We start from the raw sequence: 15,366 nt of genomic DNA, 5'->3' as shown, positions 1-15,366 counted from the left end.
TCATCCTTAGGACATTATGGCTGGAGTACATTATATATTGGGTGTGCCTTGTATGACAAAATCCAAGATAAAATGTTTACTTCACAGTCCTAATAGACCTGAAAATCCAGGACAGAAGTAAAGTCCTAAGAGAAAAAGGCATAATAGGATAATAAACAAAAGCAAGTGTGTAGTATGGAATTATCTCACCCCATGCCTGCCGGAAATCCTAGAATTAAGGGCCGTAGTTGCGTGAAAGAATATGTACGCACATGGGCTGATAGTTGTAAGCTGTAAGCACCAGCAGGACTAGAATTGCTGGCTTATTACAAAGGACTGCATAGCACTCAATCAACCACAGGTTAGCTTATTCGTCACTAGTGTTTCCTGATTCAGTTTATTTTAGGGTATTTTTTAACCTATGGGAACAAACGTGGGCGCACCAAGAGTATACTGCCTGGGAACGCGAGGTTTCTGCTGGTTCCTGCCGGTCAGCTGAGCACACTTGGGCCAGTCATTTCACTCTGTCTCAGTTTCCTTCTGGGTTAAGTTGAGAGACAGTAAGTCTCCTTACATCCCCATGATTCTGTGCTTCTTGAAGTCAAAGAGAAAGTGAGGTGTTTACACAATGATTATTTTTTAAAATGTACTATGATCATGATCAGTATTTTATTAATGAAAGATACAATTATGAGATTAGTGTGAATTAATTTCCTAGTTTTTACTCTATTAGTTATAATTTCAGAAGCCTTTTCTAGAGTGAAAATATCCTGATCCTGACTTTTAGATTGAATAGTATTATTTCCAAGAAAAATGTAATTGGGACTTCTCCGACAGTCCAGTAGTTAAGACTTTGTGCTTCCAACACAGGGGGTGAGGGTTCAGTCCCTGATCAGGGAACTAAGATCCCATATGCTGCATGGTGGACAATTTTTTTTTTTTTTTAATGTGATTATGTGCGAGTTCTGTGGTTGAGATTTGAAGCCTCCCACCCCACCCCCTGCCCAGGCAGGTCAGGTTCTCTGTGAGTACTTGTTCATTCTCACAGGACAGCTAACATCTCTAAAATCTCATTCTCCAAATACCCCTGCCTTGGGCCTCCTTTGTCCAGTGGCTCCTCCCTACCACCTCCTTCAAGTATTCCTGGTGTGCCCCACACTTATTGCTGAAATATCTATTTTTTGAGTTCCCTTGACCCTTCTCCAAATGTGGAATTAGACTCTTGTTCAAAACTGACAATCAAAGGTACCCCAATTGCCACTAATCCACATATCAGATTGCCTATTGGTTCACTTCACCATTAAATTTCTAAACCTTAGAGTACTGTGTTTTTTCCTATAGTCACATTAAAGAATCAAAAGGTTGACTGCATTTTGTTGAGAGGAGGCTACAGTGATAGGAAGAGGAAGGTTTGATGCTACCAGTGTACCCCTGCTCCACCCAAGAATGATTTTACTCTAAAAAATTAAATCAAGCCACATTGAAATTTAGCTCTTTGAACTTGTGTATCCAGCCTCACCTTAGCCTTTAATGAATTCCTTTTTATGGCTTTTCTGTGGTCACTGTGTTTCTTTAAGGAGTGGTAGTGTGTTGAATTGCTGTTTGCAAGAGAAAGCAGGTGGCATAGGCCCCAGAATAGAGGTGGCAGGAGAGAAGCTAAGATGTTGGGGTTATTATTGTGGACAGAGAGTCAGGAGTTTCCATGTATGCATATATGCGTACATGCTAAGTCACTTCACTCGTCTGACTCTTTGCTCCCTATGGACTGTAGACTGCCAGGCTCATCTGTCCATGGGATTTTCAGGCAAGGATACTGGAGTGGGTTGCCATGCCCTCCTCCAGGGGATCTTCCCAACCTAGGGATCAAACCCATGTTTCTTACGTCTCCTGCATTGGCAGGCAGGTTCTTTACCTTTAGCACCATCTGGGAAGACTGTTTCCATGTATAATCTTACTTAATCTTCAAGTAAACCCCAAAGAGAGGTAGTAGTATTATTATTACTACATTTATTCTCATCTTATCAATTAGGAAACTGATAGAGATGGGGGAGGTAAATTCCTGAATCCAAGTTCTTGACAGGGCCACTTATCTTTCAGACTGAAGTTAACAGAGTTTGAAAGATATTATGAACAAGTAAAGATGTTAGTAAGAAAACCAGGACACTTGAAAAAGGATTTGCTGAGTTATGCCAACCCAGCCTGCCATGTCCAGAAGCCTTAAACACAAACATACGTACAGGGCTGTTTTCAGCAGACTTTCCTGGGTAGGGGTGCTTTGAGGGGCAGGGATTCTTCTACACAGGAAAGCTGCTCTTTGTGCTCAAGAGACAGAACTGAAATAAATGGGATTTTCCTCCAAGAGAAGGAGTTTTGGATGGATTGAAATCACATTGGTGGCAGGCTAATGCTTGGTCTCTTTGTTACCTTGGCTTTTGTTAAATAATGCCCAGTTACTACTTTTATCTTCATGGTCTTTAGATCAATTATGTGTAATTGTCAATACTGACATGTTCCATGAGCCAAGTGAAAAGGGATCTAAAAACACAAGATATCTGAAATTAGCTTCATGGTTTTCCCATGAATTCTTCCTTTATCCTGGCAGACTTCTTTTCGCAGAGGCACTAGCTGTATTTCATTTTGGAGAGCAATTGAGAAACACCTTTTCTTACTGTCACTCTGTTCCCACTGTGATTCAGCTATGCAAATACACACACATTCCAGCAACCTGGACTTCCTCAGGAGGCCAGTGGAGGGGACAGGCACAGCGATCCTTTGTCAAAACCCCTGCCAGTCCTTTCACTTAACTCATTTGTTTTTCATAGCACTTGTGTCTATAGGAGAAACATCCTGTGTTCCCTTAGTGCAGTGAATGCGAATGATGGCACTTCGCCGACTATAAAGCATCAACAAACGTATTGTTATAGTGGATCTTCACAATATCTCTATGTGGTAGGCATTATTAGCCCAGTTTTGTTGAAGAGGGCTGTGAGGACTGAGATTCAGAAAGGTTAAATGACTTTCATAATCTCACATAGCTATCAGGTGATACAGCTGGGCTCACAGTCCCATCATAACCCATTGTACAGTGGTGGAATCCAGAGTGATTAGGGCTGGCAGAGGGTAACTGTAAATAAAACCTTTGCAAATATTACATCTTAAGTTTGGTTCACCCCTTCATTCTTAAAATTATATGCAATAGTTTAATATTATCTTCCCAGCATCTTCCCACCTAAAATACTTCAGCTGTCTTTTGCAGTATTTAAATTCTTCCCTGATTGTTTTCCTGAAATAATAATGGGCATAATAATTGGTAACATATTTATGAACTGCTTTTTGAGTGTAAGGCAACTTGTTAAACATTTTTTTTTTTTGCACTGTATCATTTGATATTTGCAATAATCTTTTCATTAAGTACTCTTTGCATTCTCATTTTATTCCTAAGCAAACTCAGGCCTTCTAGATTTTTAAGAAACTAGCCCAAGATTTTTTCCCCAAGATTTTATAACTACTTAAGTGGAAAAATTAGAAATGAATCTAGACCAGATTTTACAGCCAATACTCATAAATTCTGCATTATTTTATATCTTAAACATGAACGTTGAAGGTCATTTGTAAAGTCCAGAGTATAATTCTGATAAAGCTCAGTAGCTCTTTATCTTCTATATCAAACAGAAACTCTAAAGGAGACATCCTATCCTCCTTCCATGGTCATTCCAGATCTGTGTACAGATTCCTGACAGCTGGTCAGATTTTTAGATACATGTTTCATTTGCATATTTCTTGCCTGTTTCACATCTCCCTTTGCTGGTGCAGTGCTGCAGGAAAGACTGAATGGCAGCAGAAGGTGCAAAACTGGGAGCCCCTCGCTTTGTATTTGATTGTTCTGAAATAGAGACTGGAGCTTATAGTGGAAAAGGAAAGGGTCTGAAAGAGAATACTCCACCTCCTGCAGAAAGTTAAGAAAAAGGAGATGAAAGAGTGTGCAAGAGAGAAAGGGAGTGGAAAGGAAAGGGGAGAGAGAAGAACCAAGAGAATTCAAGATGGAAGATAAGAACGAGTGCTCCTGAGAGACTTGTACTCATCAAGAAAGAAAAAAGAGGAAAAGAAGTAAGAATTAATGAATAAAGAAAGGAAGGAAGGAGGATAGGAAGGAAGACAGGAAGGGAGACCTGGAGGGAAGGAAGAAAAACTAAACAAAATTTAAGCCCAAAAAAGAACTAGAGTGATACACCTCCTGAAATCTTCTACATCCCACTCTTCCCCTTGTGCTCCCTGAGAAAAAGCATGGTTTATAGCGTTAATCCAGGTTAACAAGTTCTGTTAGAAAATTGACTCATCGATGGGCACATTTGAGGCCGTCTGTATAGCCAAACAGTGTGACTGACCAGTGAGTTTTCCAGAGGAAAATGCTACAAGGCCACCGCCATGAGAAGCTGTGTTGCCATCGAGGAGGCCACCACACTGAGAGACTCCTCTTGGAATGTGTCATTCCCGCAGAACTCTGTGATCTCTGGAGCAACGACTTCTGTGTCTCTGTACAGAAGGATCCACCTTCCCATGAAGAAGCAGCCTGCCGTACGGACTGCGTCCCTGCACACCGTAGGGCAGGCCTGGCAGACAGGAACACACGTGCTCCGCCACTGCCCCTCTGACAGGACAGAATTTCAGTGAGCACAGATTTTATTTGTTTGTTTTTCTTTTATTAAAAGGTGGGTATAGGAAATGGCAACCCACTCCAGTATTCTTGCCTGGAGAATCCTATGGACGGAGGAGCCTGGTGGGCTGTGGTCCACGGGGTCGCAAAGAGTCAGACACGACTGAGCGACTTCACTTTCACTTTCACTACAGTCAATGGAGTGCTTCTCTGATAGCTCAGTGAGTAAAGAATCTGCCTGCAGTGCAGGGGACAGAGGAGACTCAGGTTTGATCCCTGGGTCAGGAAGATCCCCTGGAGAAGGAAATCGCAACCCACTCCAATATACTTGCCTGGAGAATTCCATGGACAGGGGAGCCTGGTGGGCTCTAGTCCATGGAGCCACAAAGAATCAGACACGACTGAGCAACTAAACCCTGCCACCACAGTCAATGGAACTCCCACTGTTTCTCATTTATCCATTAAAAATCTTATCTCACAGATAGTGATTTAAACCTGTACAGTTTCTTTAATATGTTTCATTCCACCACTAAATTAGTGCCTCAAAATGTGGATGATTAAGATGACCTATAAATATGGATATAGAATAGTCTTATTATTCAAATAAATGCACAGATAATTTAACCATTCTTTTACCAATTGACCTGAGGAAGATGGAAATCACTCCAATAAAACCTGTTTGCATTTGACAAAAAAAAAAAAAAACTAAGAGTAAAAAGAAATAATTTTAGTCCATTAGAAAAAAATGTGTAGTATACTTTATCTATTTTGAAAGTCCAAACAGTCAGGAGTTCACATTTGAATTCATTGGAAGTGAAGCAGGTAAAAGATAAATGCATGGAAAAATTGTCATGCCAAATTTGAAAGTAACTAGGGTCTTCTTAAGAAAGAAATATTTTCTTCAGTTAGGTTATCAGTGTCATAGGTGATAACCTTCCAGCTTCTCAAACTTCCCAAAAGTTGCTTATCCCATACATCAACTTTGTTATTATCCATATAGTTTAATATCTTTAGGAAATATTTGAGTAACGTCAGCATAAGATTCAACTTCATGGACAGAATGATTAATCAGGTTTACTGAAAAATGCCAACACTACTTTTATTTATTTACTTATTACCAGTAGTATCAATATTACCCCATTACTTATTATCTACTTAATACGCAGTTTCCAGAAAGAATTTGAAGAGGTTTTATTGTTCATTCAGGGTTTATTTCCTTCCTCCTGAAATTGTGGTTTAGTTGTTAACACATTACATTAATCAGATTTCATTATTCAAATTTTAATCATTTATTTCTATCCCTGACTAAATGTTTCAGATCCCTTCATATCTTTTCTGAATACAGAGACCTGGCTTATATTTTGAGATGTGCATTCTAAACTCTAGTAACTAGTTTGTAGCTCCCATGCATCATGTAAAACATTACACATAGTCTTCTACTGAGAAAGTTCATGCATTGCTGTTCATGTGTTATTCCTCTTTGTACCAATTTTAGACAGTGTCCCAGTAGGTTAAATTCACTTTTCAAGAAAGAAGAACTTCATTGAACTGAGTCAAATGACAGCCTTTGGTTTCTTAACCAAAAAAAGTTGTGACAACTTGATACTTTCATGCAGAGCAGTGGTGATACAAGAACAAGTGAGAAGTGGTGGTTTGTTTTGTGAGCACTAGGAGAATGCAACATTGGAGAAGGAAATGGCAACCCACTCCAGTGTTCTTGCCTGGAGAATCCCAGGGACGGGGGAGCCTGGTGGGCTGCCGTCTCTGGGGTCACACAGAGTCAGACACAACTGAAGCAACTTAGCAGCAGCAGCAGCAGCAGCAGCAGCAGCAGGAGAATGCAAGGGGCCAGCAAGACCTTATTGTCAGTCACTGTGGGTGATACTAAGGCACTTCTGGTTTCTCCTAACTTTGGTAGCACAGGATTTTGCTGCTCAATTCCAACATGAGTCTATCCATTGGTGATCATGTACCTAAGTCCTGCCTGTACTCAGCACTGTTCCTAATGGATGTTAGGAGAAGAAAGAAATGGATGCATTCTAGTTAGAAAGGAGATTTCGTGGAGGCATTGGAATGTAAGCATTAGAAGACACAACTAAAATTCCTGCATTTTAATGAGGTTTTCTTCTCTCCAAGAGTTATTTTTTGGTCTGGCGGTACACAAAAAGATCCCATTTATTAGAAATTTCAGTCAACTTTTTATAGTTAGCTATTTAAAGTTAGTGTCTCAGGAATTAAGGGCTGGTGATGTGTCCAAGGCCATAGTTAAACATTATGTTTTAAGGAAGGTCGCTGGTATTGCAGTCACTCCATAAATATTTAATGAATGTTATCAGAGGGTAAAATATACATTAGGCCCTTTGGGAGAAATATAAAGTATAAAAAAGAAGTGATACATGTTCTTGATAAGATTGTAATCTAGTAGTCCTTGACAATGGGGATAGGACTCAGATCAAACAGATCTAAACATTTACCTAATTACAACTTTTTTCCTTTCCTAGCTTCCTTCCTTCTCTCAGGGAAAAGGTCCATCATAATAGAACAGCAGCTACTTTTCCAATGAGGACATAAATCCATCAGGACACAGGATTACTTTAAAAGCCAGTGATAGGACTTAGTGAGTTAGGAAAAAGCATCCCAGTTTTTCTGAAACTATATCTTTTGCTCCTTGTCAGTAATCTCACAGTGTATGTTCCCACATATGTGTGCAAAGACCAGAGGCTTAGGAGTTACATGTCAAATCTTTTCTTTTACTAAAGGAAAGCAGCATGGACACAATGAATCTAATACGTGAATGTTGAGAGAACATTTGTTTTCTGACAAATGAAAGTTGAAATGCAATACTGGGCTTATTCAAACATTAATCTGGAATCCATGCAAAACGTCTCCATAAGCAAGAGCATATGGCAGGGAGTGCTTTAGACAATAACTGTGTGCACACTTGGCAAACCAAGACAGGAGGGCAGCCCAAGGCTATGCCTAGAAAGGTCTGATAAGTACAGACCCTGAGGGTGCTGCTTTACTAGTAATAATAAAAAGATCTGAGAAGGAAAATGCACCCAAATGGCTAAATGTTCAGCTTTAAATCTACCCAGGACAGTGGTGCTGTTTCACCTTGGGCCAGGGGGCTACTAGGTGACAAGATATTGGTCTTCGATCTTCACTGCGGGACCTGGGAGAAAAATGAAAGACACTGTTTTAGTTCCAAGAAAGTTGTCAGTGAGCAAGTCTCTGTCATTCCCGAAACCAAATTGCTTAACAGGTCTTTCCTCATTGTTTTATGCTCATTTGGAAAAAAAAAGATGATAGAAACTGGTAATTGATGGCTGTTTAGAAAGTGAATTCTAGAAAACTAGCTATACTTTATTGTGATAGATTTTACTTTTCCAGGTTGTAATAAGTTATTATATAGAAATGCAAAAATGTGATAATATCCATATAAATATGTATAGGGTTCCATTTACTAGCAATTATTGCTAATTTATATTACCTTCCTTTTAGCTCTGTTCAGTAATTTAAACACCCAGTACCTAGGTTTTAATACTTGCTATAATCATTTTTATTGTAGAATTTTTAAAAACCACTTATAATTATATTTTCATGTTAACATAAAATTTCTGAAAATGTTTAAATATTAGCATTATTTGCAAAGAAAAATCAAAATATGATCACTTGTATTTTAGGTGTAGGTTACCATGTTGGAGTTCTTTTAATACTGGACTAAGTGAAGAAGCATTGCTGTTTACTCTGGCCACAAAAAAATTAAAAAAAAGTGCTGTTTTATTGTACCACCAATGATAATAATAAAAAGTAACCCAACATTAATAAACATAGTCACCATTTACCATGTTATATCAAGTATGTGTCAAGCACTGTGTTAGATATTTACATTGTCTCACTTAAATCTTTAAAACTGCCCCTAAATGATAAGAATTTTTATCTCATTTTTTTCAGATGAGTTGCATGATTCCTTTAGGGGTTCAATAATTCACTTGAATGTTCATAGCTAACAAGTAGAATCAGGAATCTTACACAAAGACCATGCTCTTTCAGGTCTTATTTTAAATCTAATAAAAAATGTCTTTTGCTAGTGGAATATAGGTCTTCAGTTATTATAATGCAAGCAAGTGCTAATGTCTCTCCCTTATTTAAAATATAAATTTTATTTATGAATTAGTGACATATATTAGCCCTTAGAACGATGACTAAAAACTTGACATACATAAGCAACCACAAAAATTGAGATAGTGTGTTGTGGATATTACTAAAAGTCACCTCAGTGGGAAAAAGATAAAGCTATAGAAAATTGCAGTTGACTGGAATCCTAACTACACTAGTTGCTTACAATTGATTGTGTGTTAGTCAACCACAAAGATAAATTAGAACATGGGCTACTGCAATAGAAAAGTGGTTTAGATGTCATAGAGACAGTATGACTATTTTTATCTTTCAGTTGTAAACCATAGCTTACAGTGGCTGAAATGACATTGAACTGTTTTTCTCTTTGATGATATACAGCCTGTATAGTGCATTTGTAAGAGCAGATGTCACATTTTATGTATTTCAAAGTGTCAACTCTGCTGACTTATGTCTGAAGATTCTGTTTCTGAATCAATAGAATGTAGTGATTTCCATTTTTTAAAGGTGATTTCCCAACATCATAAAAAACGCATAGTGACTATTGGTCATTATAATGCTGCAGTTAAACTCCTATTTTTGGTCTTGTGTTTTACATACATCATACTATTGATCGTTATTTTGTGATATCTGACTTGAATGGACAAGGAAGATTCTAGAGAGCTGACTGTGTTTGGGCTAAAGCAAATTAAAAAATGTTTGCATTTCATCTCAGACATAGCTGTCCAAAGTCTAAGATGGATTGAGCAAAGGAAAATGCATCAAGGTTTTCATAATAAAAAATTATTCCCAGAAAGTCCACATATACTTTATTCATCCCATATTTCAAATTGATTTTCATTTTACCATTTAGGGTGCAGTTACTGGTAGTCCCATCTTTTAAAAAGTCAAATTTGCATTTAAATAGAAACTGTTTCAATCATTTAACATCGGAACCCAAACATTTTATTCATTCTTTTTTTCCCCTCTTTTATGCCTTTCCCTGTTGTTATACTTTTCCATAGTCATCATGAATTCTGTACTTCTATAAAGACTGTAAATTCCTTCTTCCTTTTGTCACTTATTAAAATTGAATTGCTAATAGATTTTTGGAAAATAGCCAGGGTCAGGTGAGAGCAGAGCAAAGTAGAGTATAAAGAACCTCATAGCTGGCAAGTCATGGTAGCAGAATAATCTTCAATTAGATCTGAAAAAGAAAACATTTAAATGATTATAACTTAATAAAGTAATGTCACAGACAAAGAGAGGGGGAAAGACATTTAAAATAATAACCATGCTAGTTGTTATTTTTTACATTGAAATAATAGACTAATGTTTTGTTACCTAGTAACTAAGGGTATAACTTTTCATGAAAAAGTATAAATGTGTAAAAATATTTTGAAAGTTGGTTTGATTTTTGTTTACTTAAAGCCATTTATCTTTGGAAGATGATGAACCAAAGGTCAGTTTTATCAACATATAATGTAGTCTCAAGTTAAAATTTTGAATACACAGTGAAGCATCATTTTAAATGTAAAGAAAGGGAATTTTCCTTTTTCAGCATTTATAGACATCTGTGTATCCCTCTTTGTTCATTTAAGACACCATTGGTGCTTAGCTGGTAAAGAATCCACCTGCAATGCAGGAGACCTAGGTTCAATCCCTGGGTTAGGAAGATCCCCTGGAGAAGGGAACGGCTTCCCATTCCAGTATTCTTGCCTGGAGAATTCCATGGACAGAGGAGTCTGGCAGGCTATAGTCCATGGGGTCTTAAAGACTGAGTGACTTTCACTTTCACTTTTCAACAGTTTAAGAACATCAAGAAAGGGCTTTACTTGACTTGAACTTGCAGTGCCATTCACTCTGCCACAAACCTGCTGAAATAAATGACTGATTCATTCCCAGTAAGAAAGACCACTTCATAATATTTATCTTATTGCCCATTTATTGTCTTTTTTTCCTTCTGAAACAAAAAATAAACACTATAACTTTAATTCACCTGATAATATCATGTATGTATTAATGGTTAGAAGATATTTAAAAATACTAGAGTTTCAGTTTATATGTGCCATATTTTTAAATGAAGTATTTCAGTACCATTAAATTGTACCATTTTCAAAGTAGTTTTTGACAATGAAGACATTTTCATTAATAAAGAAAAAACTGTCATAGCCAACTACTATTTTATTAGTTATTTCTCCTGGTCTCCTTTGATTAGATTTGAGCATATGTTTGTAACTAATGGTGTAACATATATCATTTTGTCATCTGAAATTTATTTCTTACTATAATTGAATAGGATAAAACTTTCAAAAAAACACAAACCAGAGTTATTCAAAATACTAGTACTTTTTAATCTTTTTTGGTTTTGCTCTTCTAATGGCTCTCTAGAGTTACTTCATACTCAGGTCTGTCATTAAAACTTACAAGGGCAACTCATTTTCATCTTATGTACTCACTTAAGTGACTTAAGGCACAAAATAGCAACTTCTCAATTTTGTTTAGTCCTGTCAATTCAAGTCTCATCAAAACTGATGTGTGATTTCTGTGAATTGCTAGCATCACTTTTCCATCATTAGATGTTGGCTTGTTTCTGAGTGCAACTTTTTAGGGTGTGAATGGGAAGTATACATTAGGTAGAAGCCATGAATATTTAGGATTACTTAAGTCAAGAAAACTATTTGTATAGAATTAGAAGAGGGAAGACAAAAACCAAATGTCAGGTGGCTCTTGCTGTTTCTTTGATATATGAGCATCATAGTCTACATCTGAAAGGCTGTAACCTTAAAACTCAGTCTAAACACAAGGAAGCTGGGAAACTCCTTTATGTCACATGGGAGGTCGATAAATTGAGGCAGATATCTTAGTTCTTGTAGATTTTTAGTCGACTCACTTCTGCTTGGAGATTGTTGCAGAGATTGCCCTTGTGGCAGAGACTACAGTAATTACCAATTGTACTAAGCTTGCTATCATAATTCTGTTACCAGTCCATATTCTCTTTCTTGTTTGGAGAATATAGGTAAACTAGTGGTAAGATAGACACACCCGCAATAAGATGAGAAAGCACTTTTGAATTTCATAATTGAATTGCCTGGTTTGAATTTAATTTCTTGAATTATTTCAGTATTTTCCTGAGTGTCCTGATTTTTTTTTTAATGGGTATAGTGACAGGTGACAAAAAGAAAATTTTCTTGGTAGTGGAATTTTGATCTCTTTAGTGTGTGTTTCTGATTACTGAAATAATATCACTACACAAATCTCAAACACAGAAATTTTTAACTCTCAATTTCTATATTGTTGTTATTTAGTCACTAAGTCATGTCTGACTCTTAGTTAAGGAAATGCTAAAAAAAAAAAAAAAGGAAATGCTGATCTAGAGCAAGTTACCTACCTAAGTAAACAGTAAATAATTTGAGTCAAGTTATTAATATAGACTACTAGTGGAATTAAAAGATTCTTTAGCCAGACTGAGTATGTCTAAGCAAGAAAATTCTGTTATTGTTAGGTTGATCTAAAAACTATTTATAATGGAAAACTTTGGCTCAGTTACAAATCCAGCAGATAGGGCAATATCTAATTGCATTTTTTTTGCAGCATCCAGCTCATTTTTTCCAATGAACTTTAAATAATATTCATGTAGCCTCTAGCACCTCCCTTTGTACAGGCTGGATATTCCCATAGTGTCTTCACTATAATTACTGTATTATTCCTAGAGTATACCACCATAGACGTGATTTTTCCTTCTTATCACTTTCTCTTTAATGTCACTTCTGCCTTACTGCCAATCAATTTGATTTAGCTTTATTTTATAACTCCCTCAGCTAGTATCTGTAAGAACAGAATATACACATTCATTCTTTTCATTTCCTCCAAAGAGTTTCCTATTCTTTTACCCTATATATAGTAGATCTTTTTGGATCAAATTCTTCCTCCTGTAAATACATGACATATTTAAAAGGGTATCCATTTGTGTGTAAACACACACACATACACACATTTATATATTAGTATTTTAACTAAATATCCAGATTCTTAATTTCTTTTGCTCTTCCTATCTTGATTTCTGGGCGTGAAGAATTATGAAGAAAAATGCTTTTATATTATTTTGAGTTTTAAATCTGAATTTAAAACCAAATTCAGCCACTCTTGTGTCCACCTTGTAAGTTCCTGCATTGATCACACAAAATGGCTTGGCTGTCTCTTTCACTTATGTCATGATAGAAACTCATGAAAGTTAATAAATCTGATTTTGTCTAGAAATCCCCCAATCACACTGTGAATTAGACCCAGTATCTCCCCACATACCTCTTTCTAAAAAATGTATCACATGCTGTTATGTCTACGGTGTTTCCACCTCCAGGGGTTCTTCCTGTCACACACAGATGGGGATGGTCCTGCTGTAGAGATTCGTGAATCCATATCCTTCAGATACATCCTCTGTACCAACATTCTTGTCTCAAAAGTGACCAAACCTCCATGAGTTTATTTTATGTTTTATATCAAAATAGATTCTAGATACTCACTGACCCTATGACTCCACATTCTTTTTTCTTTCCCCTTCAGAGCATACAGTATTACACGTAAGTCTTGACAACTCCTGTTTTTTCACATTCAGAAATTTTGTTGACTTTACCTTTGAGTGTCTTTTTGTGTCTTTTTTTTTTCTCTTTTGACTTACTATACCATGCAGGAACTTAACTTCTTTTCTGATCATTGTTCTTTAATTTATTATCTTTTCCTAAATTATGTATTAGTGTTCCAAAGACCAAAGAATTTAGCTTTCCTTTATTTTTATGCTTCTTCATCAGGTTCATTTTAAATGGGCTGGCCATTTTTCTTTATGTTAGTTATTTTTATTCATGTCTCTAATCTCAAAAGCAAAACATTTCGTTCTCCATTTATGGCAGTCTGGTTACCAATGAGAGCTGCCAAAATTCTCTATAACAATTTGAATTTAGTTTCATTTTGGTTATTGAGAAGATTCAGCTGCTCTTGGAAACTGGTGTCACCAAAACAAATGTTTTAATTTTAAAGTAAACATTTTGATTATAAACATGATGCCAAAGAAAACATTTGGTAGCTCTAGGAAGCAACAGATTGAACTGAATTAATAAAATGAATTAGTTACTGATGATTTTGGAGTGCACTCTGTTGGAAGGATTTAGGAAATTCACCTAATTTTTAGATCAAGTTCCACCTTTGGACTTCAAAATAGAAAAACCTTCTGAATTTATTATGTAGTTAACAGAGTCTTTGTATGCAGTGAGTTTTGATTATATGTTCCTAATTGTTTGGGGACCAGATAACCAAAATGTTTTTAAAATCTTACCATATGTTGTTATTGAGTCAAGACTAACCCTCTTCCTCATATTAAATTATTTTGTAAATATTCACCACTGATTATCTGATATCAATATGACCAAAATACTATATCTGATAACTATTGTCTATGTATTTATATAATATTTATGACCTGAAAATAGGCAATTTCCAAATTTCTAATACCATTATAAATACTATGTATATTTTAGATGTATACTTTATGCTGACTCAAAAGTAAGAAGTTGCTAATAAAATGTTGGTTTGATTATCTGTTGGCTGTGACTCTCAACCTTTAAGATATTCTACATGCTGAATAAGGTCTTGTCAAATAGTGATCCCATAAACACAATACTTAAGTAGAATAGAGGAATAACTAAATTGTTGGCCCTGGCATACTTCGGCACTTGGCAGGCTGATAAATATAATTGTTCCAGTTGAATAGTATGGGAATCTGTAACTCTGAAGCCTTGAGGCCTAGAAGTAAAGTCTTCTGAGGCCTTCTTGAGGCCTAGAAGTAAGTCTTCAGAAGTAAAAGACTCATCAAAGGCCTAGTCCCCCAGCATGAATGCACTTAAATGGGATCCAGAGGTTATTTAACCCAACTGTTGATTCATGTCTTAATCCACTAGTCTCCAGCCTGGCTTTCCTTTTGCTTGTGTCTACTCACTTTTCCCATCTTAACAGTAAGTTTCCAAGCAGCCCTCCACTTTTTACCATTCTCATTCTCTGCTTATTAATATGTGCCTTTTTCATGGGTTCCCGCAGCTTTCATATTTCTACCTATGAACGTCTGGGGGAAAGACTGCTCCTTTAGGGTTGTCTTGCATTGGAGGTATTCTTACCTTTGTGTTTCTTTAAAGCCTCTTTGAGAGTGTGCTGATGCAGGGGTCCATCAGCCTGATTTTGGTTACTAGTCTGAAGATGTGTGCTTCATATTGTGGTGCAGTTCTAAAAATATTGAGGTAGGAAATCAACACCACAGTTGTGAGAACTTGAAAGAGAGCTCTTGGGGCAGGGCTCCAGTGCAGAGGCTGCAGTCAGGGCTGCAGCGCAGTCTTTGCACAGCTGGTAAACCTTCAGCACATTCCCGACACCTCATCACCTGAAAGTCGGCTGGTGTGGTCTTTTCAAAAGACATTGGCATGCCTAGTTCATTGTTGTTGTTTTTATTAAACAAAGAATAGGTTTTTACTGATGATAGAGGCAGCTGTAATTTGCCTATAAATTAAAATTTTTTTTCATATCATCTTTTGGTCAAATTATATTACTGATATAATTCAGCACAAAAATTAGCA

At 36.6% G+C, this 15,366-nt stretch overlaps 1 protein-coding gene across 1 annotated transcript in view; it reads left to right on the top strand.

The window, feature by feature from the left end:
* The window catches only part of TOX (thymocyte selection associated high mobility group box), a 307,821-nt gene that overhangs the window by 92,629 nt on the left and 199,826 nt on the right, over nucleotides 1–15,366 (top strand). The window lies entirely within an intron of this gene.

The sequence above is a fragment of the Capricornis sumatraensis genome, chromosome 11 (assembly GCF_032405125.1).
Source record: "Capricornis sumatraensis isolate serow.1 chromosome 11, serow.2, whole genome shotgun sequence".
NCBI lineage: Eukaryota > Metazoa > Chordata > Mammalia > Artiodactyla > Bovidae > Capricornis > Capricornis sumatraensis.
This window is presented reverse-complemented; position numbering and strand designations above follow the sequence as displayed.